The sequence below is a fragment of the Marmota flaviventris genome, chromosome 17 (genome assembly GCF_047511675.1).
Source record: "Marmota flaviventris isolate mMarFla1 chromosome 17, mMarFla1.hap1, whole genome shotgun sequence".
NCBI lineage: Eukaryota > Metazoa > Chordata > Mammalia > Rodentia > Sciuridae > Marmota > Marmota flaviventris.
In genome coordinates, this window is record NC_092514.1 from 44,907,307 (window position 1) to 44,920,095 (window position 12,789).

Below are 12,789 nucleotides of genomic sequence, written 5' to 3' on the forward strand. Positions count from 1 at the left end.
AACCAATCAACACCAAACAACTCTTTGAGTTCCTTTTCAAGAAGGAGGCTTGGACACCTGAGGCTGCAAAGAAAGGGGTCAGGGTGGGGCAGGTACCAGCCCTGACCTTTCCCTTTCTCACATTCCAGGACTGGGTTTTGGCAGTTTCCTGAGCCCTTGAGCCAGGTATTTAGAGTTGTGGTGAGCTGGGGGGAGGGGAAAAAATCTGGGATAAAGGACAGAAGAAATACAAAGAGAGGGACCTTCAGTTTTAAGATGACAGACTGAACACATACTGCCATCTTTTTTCCCTTATCCCAAATCCTTAGAGATAATAGACATGAGAATAGGAGGAATAAATGAATTCTAGATAGGACATGTATGAAGACACGAATTGGTGTCAACATACTTTATATACAACCAGATATATGAAAAATTGTGCTGTATATGTGTAATAAGAATTGTAATGCATTTTTATTTAATCAATAAAAAAAAAAGAAAGAATAGACATGAGAAAAACAGAATAAATGAGCCGGGTGCTGTGGCACATGCCTGTAATCCCAATGACTCGGGAGGCTGAAGCAGGAGGATTGTGAGTTTGAGGCTAGCTGCAGCAACTTAGTGAAAACTTGTTTCAAAATAAAAAGGGCTGGGGATGTGGCTCAGTGGTGAAGCTCCTCTGGGCTCCACCCAGTATCCCTCCTCAAAAAAAAAAAAAAAAAAATGAGCAAACAAGCACTATACAAAGTTCCAATTAAAAACAAGAGAAAGGACTCTCCGTAGGTTAGAAACCACAGGATTCTGGAATAGGCAGAGACCACATGGAGATCATATTCAGCCTCAGAGCAGGATATACGCGGGAGAGAGTTCTGCACACTGCTCCATTCCTAGAGGTTGTGTACATGGGGCAGAAGAGACCCCAGGCCCAGGGACTGTGGCAGCATGAGTAGTAGGGACTACTGGTGGGTTGATCGTGACACATTCTCTTCTTCCCATGGGCTCAGGGGCAAAGGCAGGTGTCAGCCTTTAGAGAACAGTGGTGGTGACATCTGGGACCAAATGCCAGACAACTTTGATGGCTGACGACACCCAGTAGAGACAAGAAATATCGCTGCCTGGTTGAAGAACCACCAAACTGTAGCATATTGTGTCTTTTTCCCTGTGTCCCCAACCCAGCTGTCTGCAGGGACTCTCAAACACAAAGGTCAGAACACAATTAAGATTCCATATCAACTTGCTAAGAGGTAGAGCGCCTGCCTAGCATGGACAGGGCCCTGGGTGCAATTAATCCTCAGCATCACCAAAAGTGTGGGGGAGCTAAACTCTACTTATCTAAGCACAATTATTTTGGGATGGGGGTGTGACTCAGTGGTAGAGTGCTTGCCCAGCAGAAAAGAAACAAAGAGAAAACAAATGAGAATGGAAAAATACACAAGGCAATAAAGCATAAAGAGAGATGTTTAAGAGACTAAATTTATTTTTGTTGAGAGATAAAGGAAGGAATTATATAAGTGAAGGAAAAAAATAGTAATGAAAAAGATCCCAGTAGAGATTTTGAAAATTTTAAAAATGTATGTTCTTCTTAAAAAAAATAAGGACAAAGAGTATGTAGTTCATAGTTGAAGAAAATTAATAAGCTTTAAGTTTGAAGTAAGGAATTCTCTCAGGGCCCACCATAGTGGCTCATGCCTATAATCCCAGTGGCTCAGGAGGCAGAGGCAGGAGGATTGAAGCTTTGAGGTCAACGTCAGCAACTTAACGAGGCTGTAAGTGGACCTAATGAGACTCTGCTTCAAAATTTAAAAATGGGGGTGGGGGCAGGGGTCTGGGGATGTGGCTCAGTGGTCTCAGTGGTTAATGCCCCTGAGTTCAGTTCCTGATTTAACAACAACAACAAAAAAAATCTTGGAGTTTTATGGAAAGAGATAAAGAGATGAACAAAATGGAAGAAAGATTGCATGTGGAAGATGAAGTCAAAGGTTTCAACATGTGTTTTTAAGAATTTGTACCCAATGGAAGAAAATAGAATGGGTGATAGAAGAAATAATGGCTATAATACATGATTTTGGCTAAGACTTTTCTGTTTGATTTTGCTTTGGTAAGTGCTCTTTATCAGGTAGAGAAGTTCCAGTATATTTTAAAGTATATATGGAAGCTGAGGGCGTAGTTCAGTGGTAGAGTGCATGCTTAGCATGTTTGAGGTCCTGGATTTAATTCTCACTACTCTTCTTTTTTTAAAATATTTTTTTTAGTTGTCAATGGACATTTTGTTTTATTTATTTATATGTGGTGCTGAGAATTGAACCCAAGACCTCACACGTGCTAGGCAAGTGCTCTACCACTGAGCCACAACCCCAGCCCCAATCCTCAGTACTAAAAATCAAAACTAACTAACTAACTAACTAAATGAATAAATAAGCTGGAGCCGGATGTGGTGTCACTGCCTGGAAATCTAGTTGCTCTGGAGGCTGAGGCAGGAAGTTCTCAAGTTTGAGGCTGGCCTAGGCAATTTAGCAAGACCCTGTACCAAAAAAATTTAAAAGAGCAGGGATGTAGTTCAGTGGTAGAATTCCTGGGTTCAATCCCCAGTACCAAAAAGCAAACAAACAAAAAATAGAAAACATGTATACACACACACTCTCTCTCTATATATATGTGTGTAAAATCTTTACATTTATTATATATGTATACACACACATACATACATTGTAGTACTTGCTTCAGGGTTGCAACATACATATTTAGCTTTTCATTACTGAGATCAGTATTTTAGCACTTCTGGAGGGATTTAGATATTTACCACCATGTATTTCTGTTAATCCTCCTCTCCGGTTGTCTTGTGTGTTACATTTATATATTTGGAAAATTACAACAGACAATAATTTTTTATTTGTTCTTTTTAGATACACATGACAGTAGAGTGTATTTTAATATATTCTACATTCATGGAGTATAACTTATTCTAATTAGTACCCCATTCTTGTGATTGTACGTGATGTGGAGTTACACTGGTGGTATTCATACACAAACATAAGAAAGTTATGTCTGATTCACTCTACTGTCTTTCCTATGCCCATCCCCCTCCTTTCCGTTCATTCCCCTTAGTCTAATCCACTGAACTTCTATTCTTCCCTCTCCCATCCTTGTTGTGTTAGCATCTTCATATCAGAGAGAACATTTGACCTTTGGTTTTTTTTGGTGGGGGGGATTGGCTTATTTCACTTAGCATGAGTCTCCAGATCCATCCATTTACTGCTGACTTAAGTCATTCTTTTTTATGGCTGAGTAATATTACATTGTGTATACATACCACATTTTCTTTATCCATCCATCTATTGAAGGACACCTAGGTTGGTTCCATAGCTTAGCTATTATGAATTGAGCTGCTATAACCATCGATGTGACTGTGTCACTGTAGTATGTTGATTTTAAGTCCTTTGGGTATAGACTGAGGTGTGGGATAGCTGGGTCAAATGGTACTTCCATTCCAAGTTTTCTGAGGACTCTCCATACTGCTTTCCAGAGTGGTTACACCAATTTGCAGTCTCACCAGCAATGTGTGAATGAACATTTTCCCCCATATCCTTGCTAAACATTTATTGTTAATTGTATTCTTGATAATTGCCCTTCTGACTGGAGTGAGACACAATTCATTGTAGTTTTAATTTGCATTTATTTAATTGCTAGAGATGTTGAACACATTTTCATATATTTTTTGACTATTCATATTTCTTCTTCTGTGAAGTGCCTATTTAGTTCCATTACCCACTTTTGATTGGATTATTTGTGCTTATTTTTTTGGTGTTAAGTTTTTTGAGCTCTTTGTATATCCTGGAGATGAATAATGTTCTGAGTTGCAGATGGCAAAGATTTTCTCCCATTCTGTAGGATCTCTCTTCATATTCTTGATTGTTTTCTTTGCTGTGAAGAAGATTTTAGTTTGATACCATCCCATTTGTTGATTCTTGATATTACTTCTTGTGTTTTAGGAGTCTTGTTGAGGAATTCAGTTCCTAAGCCGACCTGATAGAGAATTGGGCCTACATTTTCTTCTAGTAAGTACAGGATCTCTGGTCTAATGCTTAGGTCCTTGATCCACTTTGAGTTGAGTTTTGTGTGCGGTGAAAAATAAAAGGGTTAAATTTCCTTCTGCTTCTTATGGATTTCCAGTTTTCCCAGCACCATTTGGTGAAGAGTCTTCTTCTCCAATGTATGTTTATAGTGCCTTTGTCTAGTATTTATGTGGGTTTGATCAGACAATAATTGTAGTATTTGCTTTCAACCAGCAAACAAAATGTAAAGAACCCAAAGGAGGAGAAGAATAGTCTATTATATTGAACCTGGAGAGGAACCATTTCTGTCACTGTCCCTTCATTCCCACCCACGTTTTCTTCTGGTGTCATTTTAGAGATGATCTGTTGGTGAGGAGTTCTCAGTATTTTTTCATCTGAGAATATTTTTATTTCACCTCGTCCCTGCAGGATATTTTTACTTGGCAGAGAATTATGGACTGAGAGTTCTTTATTTCAGCACTTGAAAAATATTGTTTCACTTTTTTTTTTTTTGTTCTCATAATTTCGGATGACAAGGCTGCAGTGATGCAGAGTGTTCCTCTACAGTAATCTATCACTTTTCTTTGGATGCTTCCAAAAATTTTTTTCTTTGTCTTTTGTTTTCAGCAGTTTGATTATGTGCCGAGCCTAGATTTCTTTATCGTATTTGGAGTTTGCTGAGCTTTTTTTTGATTCCACAGGTGTACGTCTTTGACAAAATCAGGGAGTTTTCAGCCATTATTTCTTCAAATATTTTTCTATACCTCGCTCCTCTCTTTCTAGAACTTGATGACACAAATGTTAGACGTTTGAGGATCATCCCACAGGCTCTTTAAGGGACTGCTTTTCTGACTCCTCCTCTCTGACATCTTGCTGGTGCATTTGGATTCCCTGACATTCTTGGTCCTCCTGCCAAAAAGCTGGGATTTATTTATGGAGTTCTGTGATGCACTTCCTGTGACCATGCCTGTTATTGGGACCAGGCAGTGGAAGACAAAGAAAGGGAAAAAATCACCAGAGGTTTGCCCCATTTTCCTGGGAGCCCCCAGCACTGTGATTGGAGAGGAAGTTTCCCCCTCAGAGTTTGAGGCTCCCTTTGCTCCTGACTTCACTGCTACCATATGATTGCTTGGAAGCTGGGGTGCAAGATAATGCAGAAAAGAAATAAGAAAGGGAAGCGGGGGAGAAGGGAAAAAAGAGAGGGGAGAGGGAGGGAGAGAAATGGGGCACTCTCTGAACCTTAGGAGACTCCAGAATCTTTGTTCCTCCATGCTCTCTGGGCAGGGTTTATGGCTGCACTCACTGAGAGTGTGCTTAGGCACATTCTGTCTTAACTGGAAATGAAACTTTTGTGTTTTTTTTTTCAGTACTGGGAATTGAACCCAGGGACACTCTCCCACTGAGTCAGTATCTCCAACCTTTTTTCTTTTTTTAATTTCTAGACAGGGTCTCTTTAAATTGTTGAGGCTGGCCTCAAACTTATGATTTTTCTGCCTTAGCCTCCCAAATCACTGGGATTATGGGCACGTGCCTGCACCTGGCTGGAACTTCTTTTTCTTAGGATTTTGACTAAGATTCCATTGAATCTGTATGTCAACCTGGGAAGAACTGGCAATTTTGCTATGTTGAGTTTTCTGATCTATAAACAAAGTGCATCCTTCAATTTATTGAAGATCCTTAATTTCTCTTAGCAATATGTTGCAGTTCTCAACACAGATAGTACACATCTTTTGTCTGATTTATCTCCAAGTATTTTGTAGTTTTGATGCTATTGTAAGTGTTATTGTTATTTTAAATTTCTGATTGTTCTGTTATATAGAAACACAACTGCTCTTTTGGCCTTGTATATTGTGATCTTGCTAAACTCACTTATTAGTTTTAGTAGCTTTTAAAAATAGAGTCTTTAGAATTTTCTACATATGTGATCAGATTATCTATAAGCAAAGATAATTTTACTTCTTTCTTTCAAATTCTGATGCCTATAATTTTTTTTCCTTGTCTCAATGCATTGCCTAAAACCTCTAGAACAGATGTCCTTGCCTTGTTTTTGATTTTAGGGAAAAAGCATTCAGTCCTTCATTATTGAGTACATTTGATTATATATATATATGTATGTATATATTGGCAGGTAGATATCAGTTTATCAGGGTTTTTTTTTTTTTTTTTTTTTTTTTTGGTACTGGGGATTCAATCCAGGAGTGTTCTACTGATTCCCCTCCCTTTTTATTTTGAGACAGAGTCTTGCTAAGTTGCCTAGACTGGCTTTGAACTTGTGATCCTCTGTCTCCCTAGGGATTTCCCACAGCTCTTGTTTTTTTTTTGTTCTCCATTTCACTCTCACTTCACTTCTGTGGCATTCCTGTGGTTGATGGATCCTGCAACCCATGTTAATTCTTCTCTGCTTAAAATAGTGGTGAATATTCAGGAGCTAGAAGTCTACTGGTAACAGAATTTACCAGCAATACTTGGTGCATAAAGATAACTGAGTAATATTGTAGTGGTACCCCATTTCTCCACAGAAAAGTGTTAACTGGGCTTCTCCAGAAATCTTCACCATGGCTGATTTTAGGATTGTCAGCAAAAGAGTTCAATGTAGATAAACTTCCTATTTTTGTGTTTCCCTGTTTTACTTGGCCACTGGCCGGGAAGAAATCAGCACTCCATGTGCTGGACGCCCCCTTACTAGTTTTTCACAAACATGTATCCAGTAGTTTGTAAAAATGTGTAAACAAGGCCTCTGGCCTTGAGCTGGGCTTCACAGAGATGTCTACATTTCTAAGATAAGAGAAGTTACCAATAGGGCTCCATGGTAACAGCTGGCAGGGGGAGGAAAGAAAGGGGAGAAGAAGCTCTCCCCTTCTCAGGTGTTGTCCTACAAGGGTTAACTTGCCCAGAACAGTGAAAGAAAAAGCTGCTTTTATGTGAACTTCTGCAGACTGTGAACTTCTGAGCCCCTCCCCTTACATGCTGGGTATAAAATTCTGAAACTACTTGAACTCGGGGTTCAGGGGATTGATTGATTACAGCAGAAGCTGTGCCCTCTGAACCTGGCTGCAGCCAAATAAAACTGTTTCCTGCTATCTTTGGTGCCTTGCCTCGTCTGTCCCCACCACAATATCACCCTAATACCAAATAGAAAGAAACTAGAACTTTTAATTTTATATTTAGCCAAATGATTAGTCACACAACCCACACCTCCCAAATGCCATTTAGGTCACTGCCACCATTTCATTCTTGGTTAATGTTTGGCTTCATGTTAAGAAACCAATGTGGGCTGGGGGTATGGCTCAGCAGTAGAGCACTTGCCTAGCGTGGGTAAGGTCCCAGATTTGATTGCCAGCAGCAGGGGAAAATAAAACAATATAAGAGTAATTCAAAACTATTGATTAAAATAAATCAAAGTTTACTACTTCGGGGAGCTGAGGTGGAGAGAGAGAGAGATTATCAATTGTTTCATGTTTCAATTTTTACATTTTGCTTGTAAAAGTTTCGAACAGAAGGGCACTGGATAGAAAGCAAAAGCCATTCCTCCTAGCCTTTTTATTTCTTTCCCCACAGGTACTGGATTTTAGTAGGCCTTTGTGTCTTCTTCCGGGATTTTCTATGCATATCGAAGTACTGTGTGTATGCACAGGCATGCGTGTTTGTATTTTGCAGCATGCTGTACAGAATGTAAGTAGGACTTTTCTCTTGACAACATTTCTTTCCATTTTATTACAGATATATTTCCCTCATTATTTTTAAAGACTGCCTTAAACACCACTATGTAGCAAAACAGTTTTGGTGGGCATTTGGTGTGTTCCCAGTCTTCTGATTTATGCATTCCTAAGAATACATCCAAAAGATAAATTACTACCTGGAGTAGAATTGATGAGCCAGAGCATTTTGGAGTTTGAAGGACATTGCCAAATTGTCACCTCATGGTATAGGGTCAATTTACATCCCCCACTCCCTGCCTCGAACATCCTGACCAGCACTGGATTTATCAGTCTTTTCATTTTAACTCATTTGGTTGGTAAAGAAACTGTTAAAAAAATTTTTTTCAGTGCTGGGGATTGAATCCAGGGCCTTGTGCATGCTAGGCAACTGCTCTAACCACTGAGCAACACATCCAACTAATTTTAACTTGAGTTTAATGTTTCCCATACCTTTATTTTATTTATTTATTTTATGGAGTTCTGAGGATCAAACCCAGTACCTCACACGTGTTAGGCAAGCGCTCTCCCACGGAGCCACAACCCCAGCCCTAATGTTTCTAATATAGAGTGCCTCTTGTGTAACTTTGGCTCTTGGAAGCTTGCCATTCGCCATCCATGCCCAGTAACCACGAGCATAAAGAGGACTGACTGAATAAACTAAGCATTTATGTAATCATGGAATTTAACTTAACTTTTACAAATAGACAAGCAATTGTTTGAAACCAACAAAGTTTTGAGTATTCACTCTTTTAAAAAGTATGCCTTCATTAAATAGATAGTGTAACCTGTTTAGAATGGTAGTTAGAAATGTCTGGTGCTTTTCAAATCAATGAATCTACCATCTAAAGAGAACTAAAGAAAAGAAGCATATTGGTTTTTTTCTTTAAAATACTTAACTTGAATACTTTTTTAAAAAATATTTTTTTAGTTGTTGATGGACCTTTATTTTATTTATTTATGTGTGGTGCTGAGAATTGAACCCAAGGCTCACACATGCTAGTCAGGCACTCTTACACTGAACCACAACTCCAGCCCTTAACTTGAATACTTTTAAAGAAAAAAATATAAGATTTTACAAATTCTGTGGAGAAATGTAATAACTAAATTTATAAGCATTTTTTTAAAGGAAGTACTTAGGAACAAACCTAATAAGAAATCAGCTCTTTTTTTTTTTTTTTTTTTGGTACTGGGGATTGAACCCAGGGGACTTGACCACTGAGCCAAATTCCTAGCACTATTTTGTATTTTTATTTTTAAAGACAGGGTCTTACTGAGTGGCTTAGTGCCTCACTTTTGCTGAGGCTGGCCATGAACTCACAACACTCCTACCTCAGCCTCCTGAGCTGTTGGATTACAGGTGTGCACCACCATATCCAGCTAATAAACACAAGCTCTTAATGAATAAAATAATAACATTCTAATGAAGAATATAAAAGAAGATCAATAATATAATACTGTATATTACTCAAATATATAAACTCTATGAGAGCAAGTTTTATTTATTTATTTATTGTATCCCCATTGCCCAGAACAGTGCTGGCAAATAGTAGGTGCTCAGTAAATATATGTTGAATGAATGAATATGTATGGATGGGAAGGCAATATCATACAGATGTCAATTGTTACCAAATTCATGCATAAATTCAATGCAATATCAATAAAATCTCAACAAAATTTCTCATGGAACTAGACAAACATTAAACAATCCTTAAGAAAGAATGTTTGAATGTTGAAGATTCTTTTGAAAAAGAAGAATGAGAAAGGGGAATTCAGCTTACCAGAAATCAAAACATATTAGAAGATTATAGAAATTACACGGATGAGGTATTGATGCAGAAATAAGTAAATAAATTAGTAGATTGGTAGACTAGAATAATCTAGAAATAGCAGTTTAAGGTAGGTGAAAAAAGTGGTGTCTCAAGTCTGTGGGAAAATGATGAATTATTCATTTAGAAGCATTGGGACAATTGATTTTCTGTTGGGGGATAAAAATTAAGGTAGCTCCCTATCTCATATTATTCATACACAAAAGAAATTCTAAACGGATTTAGCAAATTGCATATAAAAAATAAACTATTAAGGTCTTGTAAGAATGTGTAGGAGAAGTTTCATGATTTTGAAGAAGGGAAGATCTCCTTAAAGAAGTGAAAAAGGCAAAATCCATGAAGAAAAACATTGATGTTTGACTACCTCAAAATTAACACACTGTAAGCCAGGCACTGTGGTGCATGCCTGTAATCCCAGTGGCTCAGGAGGCTGAGGCTGGAGGATCGTGAGTTCAAAACCAACCTCAGCAATTTAGCAAGGCCCTAAGCAACTCAGTGAAACCCTGTCTCTAAAAAAGATACAAAAAAGGGTTAGGGATGTGAACTCAGTGATTGAACCCCTGAGTTCAATCCCTGGCACTAAAACAAAAAACAAACAAACAAAAAAAAACCCACACTGTAAAAAAATAGAAAGTGATAAAGAAAATATTTGCAACATACACTACTAAAGTTTTAGTGTTTATTCAGAATATAAGATAACTTTTATAAATCTATAAAAGAATGACAATCCAATAGAAAAATGGACAAAACACAGGAAATTCCATAAGTTGTAATAAAATAAAATAACATCCAAGCCAGGCACAGTGGTGCATGCCTATAATTTCAGCAACTTGGGAGGCTGAGACAGGAGGATCACAAGTTCAAGGCCAGCTTGGGCAACTTAGCAAGGCCCTGTCTCAAAAATGAAAAATAATAAAAGAGTTAGGGATGTGTCTCAGAGGTTAAGCAGTAGCCCTGCTACCAAAACAACACAACCCCCCCAAAAAAATCCTCAAAAAACATAACAAAAATCAGATACAACCTCATTTTTCATCAAAGAAATAAAAATTGAGAATTGAGCAAACTCTGTGATATTCTTCTTCTTCTTCTTCTTCTTCTTCTTCTTCTTCTTCTTCTTCTTCTTCTTCTTCTTCTTCTTCTTCTTCTTCTTCTTCTTCTTCTTCTCCTTCCTTCCTTCCTTTCTTTTTCTTTTCTTTTTTTTTTTTGTTACTGAGAATTGAACTCAGGGGCACTTGACCAATGAGCCACATCCCCAGCCCTATTTTGTATTTTATGTAGAGACAGGATCTCACTGAGTTGCTTAGCACTTTGCGATTGCTGAGACTGGCTTTGAACTCCACCTGCTTCAGCCTCCCAAGCCGCTGGGATTACAGGCATGTGCCACTGAGCCTGGCTGGTATCTCTCTTCACCCATGGGACTTTGACAAAGTTTGGAGAGCAGTTTGACAATATCTAGCTACTCAAATTTTAAATGCACAAAACCTGTGGCCTACTTTCCAGTTTTTACCCTGGAGAGCATTCGTGTGTGTGCATGTGCAAGGAGGCTTCCTGCTGCATTGCTTTTAGTAATAAAAAAAAAAAAAAGAAAAATGTCAACTTTCATTAAGAGAGGAATGATGACATAATGGAGGGAGAGCCCAACTAAAGAACATTATATAATTGTTAAAAAGTGAGATTGTTTTTTAAGTAGTTCACCAAACATCTGCAAGATGTATTTTTTTAAATTAATTAATTAATTATTTATTTATTTATTTATTTTTAAAGAGAGAGAGAGAAAGAGAGAGATAGAGAATTTTTTAATATTTCTTTTTTAGTTTTTGGTGGACACAACATCTTTATTTTATTTTTATGTGGTGCTGAGGATCGAACCCAGCACCCAGCGCATGCCAGGCGAGCGTGCTACTGCTACTGCTACTGCTACTGCTACTGCTACTGCTACTGCTACATCCCCAGCCCATTTTTTAAATTATTTTTGAACTCTAGGTGGACACGATATTTTTATTTTATTTCTATGTAGTGCTGAGGACCGAACCCAGTGCCTCACGGGTGCTAGGCGAGCGCTCTACCTCTGAGCCACATCCCCAGCTCTTGCAAGATGTATTGTTGAGTGAAAGAAGCACGTAGCAGAACAATACATACAAGGTGATACTATTTATGAAAAACTAAAGGCAGCAGAATATTTCCCACATGTCCAGACACATGAATGAATAGAAAGCAAAAAGTTTGGAAGGACAAACCCCAAAATGACAATAGTGTTTATGTCTACAGGGGGGGGGGAGGGGAGTGGAATTGGGGATGATGTAATAACCTAATTTAAAGGGAGCTTTAATCGGATCTTTAATTTTACATTTTGTTCAATATTCATCGTGTGTAGAACTCAAAATTAATTTTAAAAAGATTTTAAAGAGAGACCAGCAATTGGGGTGTCTAAATAGCCACTGTTCTGTCTCATCCTCAGCTTCCACAGCCTTCTGGAGATACCTCCTTCTCTCCAACCACATGCATGTCTCTCTCACTCTCTTCCTCTCCCTCCCTCTCTCTCTCTCTAACACACACACATACACACAGGAAATCTGGCATAATCTCAACTGACTTTCTTTCTTAAACAGCATTAAGAAAGAACAAGCTGTTTTTGCAAGCAGTAGCCTTGAGGGCTGTTATCCCACTGGCCGTTGGGCTAACCCCTGGGTGGGGGGATGGGGGTGTTTGAGAAAGCTGCGTGGGGAGCAGGGAAGACAGAGTGTGCTCCCTCCAATGACTCAAGTCATAACATGTGGCGGTTCCAGCAGTGCTCTCCAGAGGCCACCCCTCAAGGTGGAGAGCTGGAGTGTGACTGATGGCACAAGGCTTGCTTGAGACCTCTTCCCAGGGAGCAATATTTCTTGGTTACTCTTTTTTTTTTTTTTTTTTTTTTTAGTTGTAGATGGACATCATACCTTTATTTTATTTGATTGATTGACTGTGGTGCTGGGGATTGAACCCAGGGCCTTATGTATGCGAGGCAAGCACTTTGCCAACTGAGCTATATCCCCAGCCCCTTTTTCTATTTATTATGTGGTGCTGAGGCTTGAACCCAGTGCCTCATACATGCTAGGCAAGTACTCTACCACTGAGCCACAACCCCAGCCCCTCCTGGTTACTCTTCATGCTGAGAAATCTTTGAGTGTCAAACATACCTGGGCCAAATAGGCCCCTGGTGAGGGATCAACAGAGGTACCGGCAAGGGAAGATGCT